This window comes from Ursus arctos, unplaced genomic scaffold, assembly GCF_023065955.2.
Source record: "Ursus arctos isolate Adak ecotype North America unplaced genomic scaffold, UrsArc2.0 scaffold_37, whole genome shotgun sequence".
NCBI classification, from domain to species: Eukaryota; Metazoa; Chordata; class Mammalia; order Carnivora; family Ursidae; genus Ursus; species Ursus arctos.
In genome coordinates, this window is record NW_026623053.1 from 7791192 (window position 1) to 7805451 (window position 14260).

General features: G+C 41.2%; 1 long non-coding RNA gene across 1 annotated transcript; it reads right to left on the reverse strand.

Annotated features, from left to right (window-relative positions):
- Window positions 1–458: 458 nt before the first annotated feature.
- On the reverse strand, window positions 459–13280 carry LOC123000350 (uncharacterized). Its single transcript, XR_006408305.2, has 3 exons — window positions 12637–13280; window positions 5063–5181; window positions 459–1090 (listed from the first exon to the last, which is right to left on the reverse strand). It is a non-coding gene; the product is annotated as an uncharacterized LOC123000350 (long non-coding RNA).
- Window positions 13281–14260: the final 980 nt, after the last annotated feature.

The following is a 14260-nucleotide window of genomic DNA, read 5'->3' on the forward strand; positions in this document are numbered from 1 at the left end:
TCTGAGAATGGGCACTTATTCTACATCTTCTGTTGAGAAACTGAGTTAATTTCTCTACCACTTCTTTTCTAAAAGTATGAATTATGTTCAGGTATGATCCCTACTTCCTCCTGATAATTGTTTTTCTTAGAAAGGTACAGGTGTATCCCCATCAGAAAACCATTATGTAAATGTGTTTCAAATCTGTTCTCCAGGGATGCCTGGCTGGCTCAGTCAGAAGAACATGTAATTCTTGATCTCAGGGTTGTGAGTTCGAGCCCCATGTTGGGTGTAGAGATCACATAAACAAACCAACAAATCAACGAACTTAAGAAAAAATCTGTTCTCCATTTACGGTCAAAAGAGGTTTAAAATGTTCAAAAGTTAAACAGAGCAAGCTCTCTTTAAAAATAGGAATTATTTGATACAATAGTTTGTCTCGTAACCCCCAAGGATATGGCTGCCTGAACTGATACATGAAGCAGTCTCAAGTTGTAAAGATTATGAAGAGATATGGCATGCGGGGAACACTGAGTGGAATTGCTATGCGATATTTGTCAATGGGCTCATATGCTACCCCATGTCTAATACTTTCACAAAGTGACAGTGTTTTCCACCTGCTTACCGATCTCCTGATAGAAATAATCTGGCATCTCTTTCCTATATCATCTCTGTTAATCTATTGAACTTTAATGGCGTTTTTCCCCCTCTCCCTACTGCAAACAATGTCCACTGGATACAGCTATGTTGTAAGGAGCTTCTGTGTTTCTTATGGCCATCTATTACTTTCTTTGATCATCTAGTCCTTTTTCTTACCTCAGAGAGATCTTCTTTTGTAAAGAGCCTTCCAGATCATACTCAGTCACATTGTACAGATTTGGTCACATAGAAAACACTACCACAAATGAAATCTGACTACCATCTAATTTCTGTGAGAATTCTGAATAGCCTCAAGATTGGAATTTGCTCACTGTGGATATGAATCTGATGAGAACGAGAAGTCCTAGGAGTTCACCCAATACTGTATTCTTCAGGGTTTGATTATCCAGCCGGTGGGGTTTCCGGTGCTTCGGCTTCCCATCTTTTGACCATTCCCATTCATGAGATACTCCTTGAGGGATGGAAAGAAATGGGATAAATTTCAATCTGGTCTACTTTGGTGTTTAGCTGCAGTTCCGGGTAGAGTGAAAAAAGAGGGTTTGTTGAAAAGAGAAGATAAAAGTAGAAATGAGTGGCTAGATTTAAAGGGATTAGCTTTTGAAGTTTTTGATTTATGCAGCCCATGCTCCCATTTGCATAGATAATTGAGTTAGCTTTATAGAGTTTAGAGTTCCCTCACTCATAGATATTTTATTCATGGGTTATTGCCCTTAAAAAATATTTAGCCATAATGGAAGTCCTCTAAAGGAAATTCAGCCTCTGAAATGGGGCTTACAGCTATGACGCTGACGATCTGAGAGGCACGATTTGCCTCCTTCGGCTTAATGATGGCTTTGTTGCCTTGGTCCCAATCTCTCTTCTGGTCATGTAAATGGTAGAGGAACATGAACTTAAACCATAGTGGTTTGTGCATAAATAAGCACAATATAAAACCACATTACAAAGCTATGCTCTTCCTCAAGCTGTTAGCTTGCTGTAATGTTTTTCTGTAGCAGTGACAGGTGCTCGGATACCTATATAACCTCCAGAATAGGGGCTTAATGAATGTAGTATTTATACAACTTCGGAAACCTTGAAATAAGTGAAATTCATTTCTGTGATTCCTTAGAGTGAGAAATTAGCATTTCTGCAAAGACAATAATTTCCTAACATTTTACCTCCTATCTTATGGAAAATCTCAGGAGAGCTCGAGGCTCTGCTATTAAAAAAAAAAAAAAAATCGAATCCAAACAGAGAACTATAAAGAAGTGAAAGAACAAAATAAAAACCAGTTTCAATGAACCACAGAGTACTGCACTGTTAGAGGAATGGGGAAGCGTTTCAGCCCCCTGGATGCTTTCAATCCCCCCACCCTATCACTGCCCTGTTCCTCAAAGAGAGCACCTGTTGAGGCAGAAGCCCTGCTGTGAGTTTCCACAAAGTTCGATGATCCAAAGGATGTAACATTGTGAGCAGCAACGGCACTGGCAGAACATTATCATAATAGCCCGACCTCCTGAGCTTTTCCTGATTACCTGGATCTTACCTCCCAAAGGGAAAATGACTTCAAAGACTGAACCTCTTGTCTGAGTTTTTCAAAGATTCAGCAACTCGAAGCTACAGACTCTCCCAGCTTATTTTCCACATGCACGACAATGCCAGAAAATGAGCTGAGTCCCCTTGAGAGCTCAGGAGGACATGGAAGCAGCACCCTCGGCTCGGCTGGTCTTTTCACACAGAGTTACACACTTGTCTCTGCCATCGTAGATGGAGAGAGGAGGACTGGGGATTCCTCTTTCTCCGCCACCCCCATCCCTTGTTTCTACTTTAGCATTTTTCAAACAGAGCTTTAGTTTCCAAAGTCCATTTGTAAAGTCAAACAGATTAGAGTTTCAAAACAGTGCTAGCCCAAATCCGGTTGAAACTTTTAATTAGTCTGGTGTTATTTTTAGACTCGCTCAAAGCTTCATAATTGAGCCCTTTGCAGTTGTACAAACAAATAGAAACCTTGTAAGATCTTGAAATTCATGATAGTTTACTAATGAAGTCAGCTTGGAAAACTCTTCATTGAATATTGTAATTTGATTGCCATCTTATTCTGATTGGACCCTGGTTTTGCATTTAAATGAGTATGTATTATTTGAAATGCAAAACAGCATGTTATCTGGGGTATTTTGCAAGAACAGACAAGATTAAAAACATCTAATGTTCCATTTTATAAAAACATTACAAAATGGAAGTGCAGAGCTGACTTTTAAAATTTATTAGTAACAGCTTACAATAATTGGACATTAATTAATCCTAAATTACGAGACATTTCGGTGGAAATGCATATTACATTCTTCCCATCAGTACTCAGCAGATTCATTAGTATTATTATTTTTGTTTGGGATACTGAAGGCACTAAAAACAATTTCTTACCAAAGCAGTCATGGTTACGGAATCGACTGTTACTCGTGTGAGTTTAACACCATAGATCACCAATTACTGGTTCTGCAACAACTGACCTTGAGTATCCAATTAAGAAAAAAAAAAAAAAAAGCTGCCGCAGTAGCTAAGACAAGCTGAATTCAGGAATCAGGGTCTGTGTCGGCTTGTTCCAAGCTTTGATTTTTTTGTCAGCCTTTGTGTTCTAGACGGAATGGAAGGAATTTTCTGATTCTGGTACCCCTCATTTTTATTTCTCAACTGTGGTTTTTGTGTCTCACATAGAAAATTGTTTTCAATCACATCATCCAAAAAAGAAGATTTCTGTTTGAGAGGAGCGCAGTGGTCTCCGGCAGCCTTCTCTGTATTTGAGTGTTTGGCTGTCTGAAGTTTCCATGACATCTATTCTCAGACACACAGAGTTCCTCATAATATATTAGACTGAATTTTTTTCCTCCTTTTGGGATTTTGCTGACAAAGTGTTGTCAAAACAGGACCTTGGACTTGTAAGTGTATTATCCAGGTCTTTGGAATAATTCTTAATTATTGAGATATTATAGAGAGTGGGTTGTATTCTAGGAATGGTTACTTCAGATGGGATTTGCACTGTGAGGCAAAGGTGTTCTTTCACCAGTTTTATATTCCTGACCTCAAATCCAGGGTAGTCTTAGTGGATGGAGGAACAGGAGTTCCTAGAGGTCTCCAGGAGGAGGAATGAGGGAAGAAGGTAACCATGACAATGCCTACAACAGGGACAGAGACAGCAGAGAAATGGTTTGGGTCTGGTCCTGCACCTTTCAGCAGGCCTGTGTGATCCCGATCTTCATGTTAATTCAACATCAGTGCAGCCCTGATGGGCGGTTCTGAGAGTTTCATCAAAGTGTTCTGTCACCTGTGGAGTGCACACAAGTACCATTGTCATAGGATCCATTTGGTGAACTGTGTCAAAGTAATTTTGATTTCTGAGATTCTAAGGTCAGTGAAGGCCTGCGCTTAATCCTTCTTTCCCAACTGAGTGGCCACGAATGCAGGAAATACCAATTTTTTAAACTAGAAAAATTCAAATGTTCTGAACTCGAAAAAAGTTTAAAATCAAACTGTTCTGGTTAAAAGAAAAGACACATAAAAATTGAGAGCAAATCTTGGTCTGAATGAGCATTCTAATAACATAGGGATCACATAACTGGGTCTGGACTGATTTTGACTTGAGGGAGGTGCTATTTAAGTTCATATCTTATGAATCTTATTTTAAGTGAATGAGAGATGCCAGCTTCCCATATACCCAACCAACCAGATTGATCTGAGGACCAGTACATCCCCAAACCCACCCATTAAAGTCTTTCCTATTTTTTAATTTGGTTGGGGGCAGAGGAAAGAGTCATCTTCTCTCCGTTGGATACAATGAGAATATGTGAAGCCAGACTTCCAGTTGCCATGATTCAAATGTCATGGATAAAGTTGACCAAAGAGAATATAATCGAAGTGAAAAAGAAGTATTAGCTAGGGATCAGGAGCTGTGAGTCAATTGTTCTGGTTGTCCCAAGGTCACCGCTTCCCTTTCCAAGTTTAATTATTCTTGCCGATAAATCCCCCTACTTTAGGCTAAGCCCCTTTGAGTTTTATTTCTCTCACTTGCTACTAAGAATGATCTCCACAGTTACACAGGATTCATCTCTCCCTTCTCTCCTCTTGGTAGGAAGGGAGTGAATAGGAAGCTGGCCATAAGGGATGAGTTTCCTCCGAACCAAATCCCTGTCCAGAAGTAGAGGCAAAAGATAAGCATGCATCGGGGCGCCTGGGTGGCACAGTGGTTAAGCGTCTGCCTTCGGCTCAGGGCGTGATCCTGGAGTTATGGGATCGAGCCCCACATCAGGCTCCTCCGCTATGAGCCTGCTTCTTCCTCTCCCACTCCCCCTGCTTGTGTTCCCTCTCTCGCTGGCTGTCTCTATCCTGTCGAATAAATAAATAAAATCTTTAAAAAAAAAAAAAGATAAGCATGCATCAAATCTCATCTCACCTGTCATATGTCAAACACTGGACTGTTTTTCTGATTTTACGGCTTCAGCTTCATTCTTGATTCTAATCTCTTACTTCCTGGAGGTTTTCCAGGGTATACTTCTAGAATATCTTAGGCACCTGAAAGAGATTGAAATGTCCAAACTGAGTACTAGATCGCAACCTGGCTAGTTAAATGTGTATCTTATCCCCCGAAGAACACTTCAAGACCTGGAGACTGGTTGTACAAGGAGTGCAGAGGAAAGGGAAAAATCAAAATTGATTATGGGTCTGTGTGAATGAGAGTATGGGGCAAGAAGAAGCCAAAAATGGGCAGTAGTGAGAAGGAATTGAGGAAGTAACAGAACCAAGATGTGATGGAATCGAGAAAGTTATTGTTACAAAGGATTTAAAAAGAAAGTGATAAACATAGTGCTGAAAATGCAAATGTTTAGAAGGAGTTGAATTTAGAAAAAGTTTGGATTGGCGGTTGTCACAACCTTCCAAGAGGCAGCTTTAGACATGAGAAGTGGGTAAAAGCAGACTCTAGCAAACAACCAAAAACAGAAGGGAAGGAGAAAGGGAGACAGAAGACAGAAAAACAGAGAGAGAGAAGGATCCAGAAAAAGGTGCTAAAGATTACAGGATAGAAAGCAACTAATGAATAAATCAATCAATTAGATGACAAGAAGGACAAATGGAAAAAAAGACAAGTAATAATGCAGTGATATTTTGAAAAGAGAAACAGGGAAGGAAAGGACCTTGGTTTGGGTTAGCAAAATTTCACAGGTATGTTAGGTCATCTGACAAGACCGAGGACGCCGAGTGAAGTGGGGAAACTGAAGATTCGAGGGCGTTTTGGAGACATATGCTGCAACATAGTCAACATGAATTGACTGACACATTCATCATGGTATATCTATGAAGGATCAGTTACCATTTTATAGCATGTATTCCCTTTAGAACCAGTAAATATGTCTTCAAAACTTTTCCTAGTAACTTGGCAAAGAGAGATCTGCAAGAATTCACCAACATGGCTGACCGTGGGGTTTGGGTTTGGTAGTGAAGTAAATGAAACGAGAAAGAGGCTGACATCTTGGAATCAGAGGAAGCCCCTGCAGTACTGGAGGTCCCCAATTCTTTATGTAACTACAAATAGGTTTTGAGTTTCCACAGTACCAAGTAACATGCTTAGGAATTAGGGGAACAATGACAAATAAGATGGTTTCTACCAGGGCAGTTCACCATGTAGTGAAAGAGAGAGTCTTGTACAAAAGCAGAGAGAATCAGTGGAAGCAAGTAACTGGGAGAAAAGAAAGAAGAAAAAAAATGGTGGTCAAAGAAAGAAGCCCAGGGTTGGCTACTTGGGGAAAAAAAATACAAGTGGTCAGCAGATTTTAAGTCTCCATTTTCTTGTACATACAGTATGCATGTATTGGGGATGTGCACTAAAATGAGAGTTGGGGCAGGGGTGAAGGGAGGAGGGGCTTCGACTTAGAAATCAATGTTCTCTCTTTATTGTTGTTGTGACCACAATGAAATTGGCTCCAAGTCATCTTTGGCATTCTCCTTCCTTCTATTTTAAACTGAATTATGATCTAATGTCAATTTCTTAATCCATAAATCTGGCTTGACATTTCATGTGCTTCTAATAGATGGTACTGGAAAAGCTGTTTCTGACTTAAGCTCCATAAAGGAAATGAGGAAAATGCAGAGAAGGCTTGAGGCTAATCTATAAAGCAATTTGAGGCCCATGCCAGAAAACGCTTCCTCAATTCATCTCAGTAGGTAATCTGAAGAACTGTCACTTCTTGGTGACACAGAGGTCTAAGTCCGTATTAGAAGTTCATAATACAATCAACGACATTTCTGTGTATAGGACATCATCTGGAATTTTTGGAAACCAAAACATTAAACCAGTTGTTTGGCACCATATAGCCAGCATTCCTCACCCCTGCTCCATGTACCTTTTGAAGCACTTTGTTCAGTTTTTAAAAAGTAGAATTGGGGTGTATTGTCACGGATGTGGACTAACTTGAAAGCCAAGCTTGGGATTGCTAACTCAAGTATCCACAAGAGTCAACCACGGGTAGAAGTGAGTGAAGCAGGCTGAGTATCAGAAGAGCAAAAGCTGGATGATGAACCCAGCCAGCCTCCACGTCCAGTCTCCACGTCCAGCCTCCACGTCCAGCCTCCACACCTGCTGATGTTAGGGAGGGTGAGGACCGCAACAATCTGGGTAAGACTCGGGGCAGCCGCTGCTCAGAATTAGCCTATTGTTTCCCAGGGAAGGCCAGCCCCGCTTTGCCAGATCTTTCCATTTTTTCCAGAGAGATCAGAAAACTGGACTTTTATTTGGAAACAGCTGCATTTAAAAACTGGCTTCTAATTTAAAAGTAAGCTACAGGCTGCACAAAACCTACACGTCAGCCACATTCAACCTTTAAATTGTCAGTTTGTCTTCTCTGCTTTAGAATTTACTTCTCACGTGGCTGTTTGGATATCGCATGGCCATGGCCCAAAACACTTGTGTGCACACTTAGGCTTCCTCAAACCAGACTTGGACGAGCTGCAGAGGAGGAAATCAGATGCAAGGGACAGTCGTTTTTTTGGTTTTTTTTTTTTTTTTTAATGTTGCTTTTGAGTCTCTTCTATTTAAGAAAATACTCCAGTGTTGTATAGAAAGGCTCTTGAGACACACAGATCAACCGTAGAATGGCTCTGTTCCAAACATGTAACAAAGACAGGTAATTTCTGTATTCATCAGCCATCTAGAATCAGCACATCTCATGTGTTGTTTTCTCCTGTTGCCATGGTTTCCATTCTGAAAATTAGCAGCATTGAACACCTCCCTCCTATTCATCCTTGGGGAGGGGGCAGGGAGACAAACTCCTTTGTCAGGGAAGTGAAGCTTGTGTGCAATCACTACAAAGTTCAGTCTACTAATTTTCTTATCCTAAGAGTCAACTTACCCCTTGGCCTCCCGGAGATAATAAGAACATGGACTCCTGACGCTTGATCTTCCTTTTAAGTTCTTTTAGTTCAGTCTCCTCATTTATTAGATAAACAGAATTAAGTGGTCAAGAGTCTTAGCTCGTAGGTTACCTGATGGAAATTCCACAAACTCGCATATGTTATAAAATTAGTGCTGCAAAGCCTTCTGGAATCATAGGCCCCTTAGGTAGAGTAGCACATGGGCTAGAACTCAGTTCTTCTTTTTTTTTTTTTTTTTTTTTTTAAGATTTTATTTATTTATTCGACAGAGATAGAGACAGCCAGCGAGAGAGGGAACACAAGCAGGGGGAGTGGGAGAGGAAGAAGCAGGCGCATAGCAGAAGAGCCTGATGTGGGGCTCGATCCCAGATCGCCGGGATCACGCCCCGAGCTGAAGGCAGACGCTTAACCGCTGTGCCACCCAGGCACCCCTAGAACTCAGTTCTTCTAAGTCACAGTCTAGCGGTCTCTCTATCGCATTTCTATAGAAATACAGTATTTCTATAAGGAATAACTGTAGGCTGCTCAGCCTCGTCCAAGCATTGGTTACCTATTAATTGCAAATAATAGAAAAAGCAAACTCAAAAAGACTTAAAAAAAAAAAAAAAGGTGCTTGTTGGCTCTTCAGTATGAAAATTTCAGAAGTACAGTGGGCTTTCAGGCATGGTTCGATCAAGTCTTAGCTCCATTTCTTCCATCTTGATGATCTCGATCAAGATCATTTTTATCACCATCATAACAAGTACTGAAATTGTGTTTATATATGCCCAGTCCTCTTCTAAGCACTTAACAACTATTTACTCATATAATTTTCACCACACTTCCATGATATGGGTATTATAATTAACCCCTCCCCCCCTTTTTTTTCCACGAGAAAATGGAGGTACAGAAAGTTTAAAGACCTGGCCCAAAGGTGGCACTGCCTGGCCAGGATACAAACTCAGGCTTTCAGCTCCAGAACCTTTGCTCTTTACTTTTGTACAAAGATTCAGATTGAACTGGTCTAGGATAGGGCCAAAGAATCAGAGATTTAGAAGTTATTTCCCAGGTAAATTGGGATAGCCATCCAGGGTTGAAAACCAGTGGGTCAAGGGGTGGAACCGGTGATAAGGTGGCAGTCCTGAAGCCCCCACAAGGGACACTGTGTGGGAATTTAGGGCTAGCTTCTGCTCTGCCACGCCTCTCTCCCCATGGAAAAGAGGAGTAAATCTCAGTCACTGATGGAAGAAACTTCCGGAAGGCACTGCTGAGCACTGCTGAACACAAAGACTGGCCCTGCAGTGCAGCTTTGTCTCAAGAACCTGAATATTAGAGTCACAGTAGGTTTTCGGGGTGTCCATTACCAAGGTATTACAATTTTTGCATGATGGCAGTCAGAGATTGATTATAATTAGGAGACAGAGAAGAAATTCCCAGGGTCATGGTGCTTCATTGGAGATCCCCTGCCTCTAACTCGCAATGCAGAAATCTTTGCAAGAGTACTTTCCTGGATCTCAATGACAACAATTAAACTTGAAGAGCATGAGGAGACATTTTAATCAGAAACTAATTAAGAACAATGGGGGCATATGTATCATTGATTGTGTCTCAAGCACTCTGACTGATCTGGAAGATTATTCCATTAATATATGGATGTAAACAGACACCAACATTTTCTCAGGATGAGGCAACTGCACTTTGAAGGTTCCACCTCCAAATCTGGCTTTTGCTTATTAGATGACAAATAAAAATGAGCAGCGTTTACCTGCCTAGGGAGGACATCAGGTGCCGGTTCCATGTCTTGGGCTTGGACAGCAACAGGCATAGCCAATGAGGCAAGGGGAGTCAGGAAGCCACGGTGTTACTCGTTTTTAATGGTTTGGTGCAGCTCCACTGTAAAATGAGACTAAAAACATATCTGGCCCTAAACACAGGGGAATAGATGCTGGGAGTGCTAGTGACATCAAAAGAACGAAAAACCAAAGTAGCAATCGTAGTATCATATGTAGTTTCCACCTTCTGTTAGCGTTGGCCGCAATGCAAATACAGTGTGGTGCTTTTGGGGTGGAGGAAATTCTCCTCTTTGCCCCACAGGACCCTCTTAAATCAAGGAATCACCCGTTGCGCCTCCCCTTACCAACACAATTGGGTTTTGTTTTTCTCTACATTAGTTTGGGACCTTTTAGTCCGTGTTGCCTCAAAAATCATGCCTGCTGAGTGATGGTGCTTGCTCGTGGCCTCACTGTCCCTGGTCAGAGGGCCCAGAGGGGCCTGGAGGGAATTTCAGTCTGCTCTTATTTATCCTGCTGGTAACAGATAAGGGAGAGCCTCAGTACTTGAAGAGTGAGTTTTGCATATGGAAAACTCTACCATATGATTTCCGATTGGCTTCCCAGCATCTTCTTCCAGTCCCTTCCCAAGCGAACACGGAAGGATGTGTCAGGCAATCTGGGTTGTCATCTCAGCAACGCCAATGTCTACCACTATAAGTTATTTAAACTCCTCCGAGCTTCAGTTTTCTTCCTTCACAAAGTGAAATCTAGATGAGATGATCTTAGCATCTTCCAACATCAAAGTTGTCTGGATGCTATTTCTTTTTTCTTCTGGCTCGTCTGTCTCCTCTGTAGTCCCTGTCATACTCATTTTGGTTTCCATATTTTGCCAGGTCTTTTTTGCTCAGGTAGTAACATTTCTCATGCTCCTTGACATATGCATATGCTCCTCATACTTCTCAAGTTCTTCTCAAAACCCAGTATCTTCAAAGACTTTTCTCAATGTGTGTGTGCAGGGGGTGGGGGAGGGGCGGCAGGTGGATATCAGTTGGGCCACGTGCCAGGGATGTGAAGATGAAATGCGATAGACTTGCTTCTGTCTTTCATAGAACTTACGGACTAGTTGAATGCTAACAGCTAACATTTTTTGAGATGATGGTATCTTAACTTTTCAGTTGAGAAAACCGAGGCTCAGAGAAGTTAAATGAATTGCCCAAGGCCACAGAACTAGCAAACAACAGAATCCAGGTCTATTAGTTGACAAACGTTGTTCTTAACTGTCGTGCGACAGGGCCAGCAGATCATGGCAAAGATGTGGCAAAGGACCGCACTTCCCATTCCTGTGACATGACCAACACTAATTTCCAAACTCTTTCCTTCTGAGCCTGGCAAAGTCACATCATCACTGGCCAGTTTTGTCAGACATTCACTTTCAGTTGATAGGAAGTGGCACTTGGAATGAAATTTACAGTATTTCCTATCTTAGCTAACGTCTTTTCCAGAACACCAAGAATCATTGCATAATTCATTGGGATTTAATCATATATTTCATTTCATTGTTCCTTAACTATTTCTATAACAAGATACATCTTATCTTTCAACTATCTCTAACCTCCGCATGGACAGGGACACGATTTCTTTTAGAAAGTCCACTTCGTCTCACGTTATCGACACGGACTGTGAGCGCTCGGTAAGCACCGTGCAGGCACGAATGCCCTCATGCTGTTTTCATAGTGCCCGTCAGGAATGCCTGAAAGAAAGTTTTCCATATGTGACCCGGGTCTCCAACTTCTGAGCTGGAGAATCATTCTATTTTTTCCAGTCCTCTGAGCATCGTAAATGTATGGAGGGATAGGTTTTCGGAATTTACAGAGGGAAAAGAAGGGAGGCTGAGACTTCTAACCAGTGAGATGACAAATAACAAATGAAAACCGATGCTTGTCATTAGCCAGCCTAGGAAAGTCTGCAATGGTGGAGGGAGAAAAGGCTTCCTGCTAGCCTCTCCTCCCCGACAGCAGCCTGCATTAAATTCCCCTCCTGGTACTCCCGGCTCCCCAGGGAATGCTGGGCGTCTCCACTGCCTTGTTGAATCTTTGCACCACACCAGCCAGGAGTATGTGACACAGAACTCTTTAATCAATCTTTGTTGCACGAATAGCTAGATATTGCTGTAACTTCAGGGGCTTTGGGTAGAGGCTGGGTAATAGGCCTCCCACTTGATTATTAATGCTATGGATTCCTTAATTTTTTTTTTTTTTTTAAAGCACTTTTCTTTCTACAGTGAAAGCTAAAAGGCAAATACAGTGTTCCCATCAGGGGCAATATTTTGTGGGGACATAATTACACACACATATAAATGACTCAAACTCTTGTTAGAAATGAGTATGTGAACAAAGAAGAAAGAATATAGGGGCCGCTTGGAATGGGGAATGAGGTAGGGGATGTTTATTGAATTAGTGGGGTGGAGACCCTGAAGATTATAAGAACAGCTAACCGTTAATAAGCTCTTACTGCGTGTCAGCATTATCCTGAGCAATAATTCCTGGATTAACTTTCCATTGCTTTATGGATTAAATAATAATACGGTCCCCACTTTATAGGTGATGAGCTTGAAGCATGAAAGACTGAACCACGTACCCCAAATCACAAAGCCAGGAAGTTTCCAAGTAACATTTCAAATCCAGGTGGCCTGCCTCCAACCCATGCCCTTGACCTCCGTGGTCTCCTGCCTTTGTAGAAGATGAACTCTCGCCAGCTTCAGCGTTCTGCCAAGAGCCAGCCCTAACATGATTCCATCTGATAAATTCAAGGTTTCTGTCCCTAATATAATATGAAGGCAAGATTCACTTACGATTGTTCCTTTACAGTCGTTCCTAATTATTCTATTTGTGTTTACTTGGAACGCCTGGGGGATTCAATAAACGTATTCCAGTCCATGTGCACGATGCTGAAGAAATCAATAGAAGGAATGAAAATGAAGTGAGATTCAAGCAAGCTTTCTGTATCGAAATCATATCGTTCACTGGAGACCCTATCCTTCTGCTTCTCAGGAAAAGCAAGCAGCCCCATTCTTCTGTGTGTTTAAGCAAGCAGAAGTCCTAGGCTAGAAAGCTGTTCTAATCAACCAGTAGCTGCGAGCTATATTACTGAACTTTGTGTTACGAGTGATGGTGGATGCAAAGCTGATACACTGTAGTTTTCATCTGATGATCCCAATCTGCTTCGAGTCTAATAGTTTCTCTCAACCTTTACCATCTTAAGCACCACTAAGAGATTGAATCATCGCAGGGAGGCCAAACGGAATGCATGCAATGGGTTGTATAATGGGATGGTTGTTTTTGTTACATAATGTAACGATCACTCGAAATAAAAAATGCTCGGTGTGTCTCTAAGGAGCATATCTATGTTGGCGCATCTTTGTGGGCTGGGGTCATTGCAGGACAAGCCGAGCAGGCAGTGTATGTGGTCCATCTATGAAATATTATTTAAGGCCCTTTCCCCCCATACTGCAAGAAACTCTTTCTTCCAACACTGACGTATTTATTCTGTCAGCAAGAATTCATTGAGTACTTGTTATGGGCCAGACATTTGTCGTCAAGATGCAGAGTTGTCCTTGAGTGAGAGATAATAACGATCAGGTGTGGTGAGAGACATAACAGGAGACACCGTTTGTCCCAGGAACTCAGGATGGCATGCAAACTCTTTACCTTCTAGGTACAACTCTCTGCATCTTCCTCCTCTTCTCCCAATTCAATCCGGGTGTAGGCACATTGGAATTCTGGAGGTGCCATTAAGAAGTCACCATTTTTCACAATACCATGGTTTCTATAGAGATTTCTTCTGCTTTAAATCACATGCCCCATCTTCTCTGCCTAGTGAACTCTAATCTGTTAAGGTTTAGCTCAAATGCAACCTCCTTTTTAAAATCTTCTCTGATTTCTCTGCCTTGTTCTCCTTGCTCCATCCCTTACCCCAACTTTCCTTCTTTCAATGCAGAGCATTTTGCTTTTCCCCTCTCTTCTGGCATTTATTTTATATGGCATTATAACCATCTTTAGACATTTTGGGTTTTTTTGCTCTTATTGGTTTGTAAACTCTTTAGGGCAGAGATACTATATATATATATATATATATATATATATATATATATATATATATATATATATATATATCTTTCTAGCACTTAATACTGGAAATTGCATGTTGTTCAAAATGCTTTCTGATTAACACAGCGAATTAATGAAAAATAAATATCATTTGCTTAGGAGCTATTGTGAAATTTGTATATTTTACATCATTTAATTTTCCACATAATCCTGTAAGATAAATATTACCATCATCACTTTACAAATGAGGAAACTAAAGCTTTGATTATATAAGTTGCTCAACACCATATAGCTTGGAAAGGGTGAACTTGCCTGGTTTTAATGGTTATCTCCTATTTTACCATCCTGCAAAAAATAAACAAAAATGGG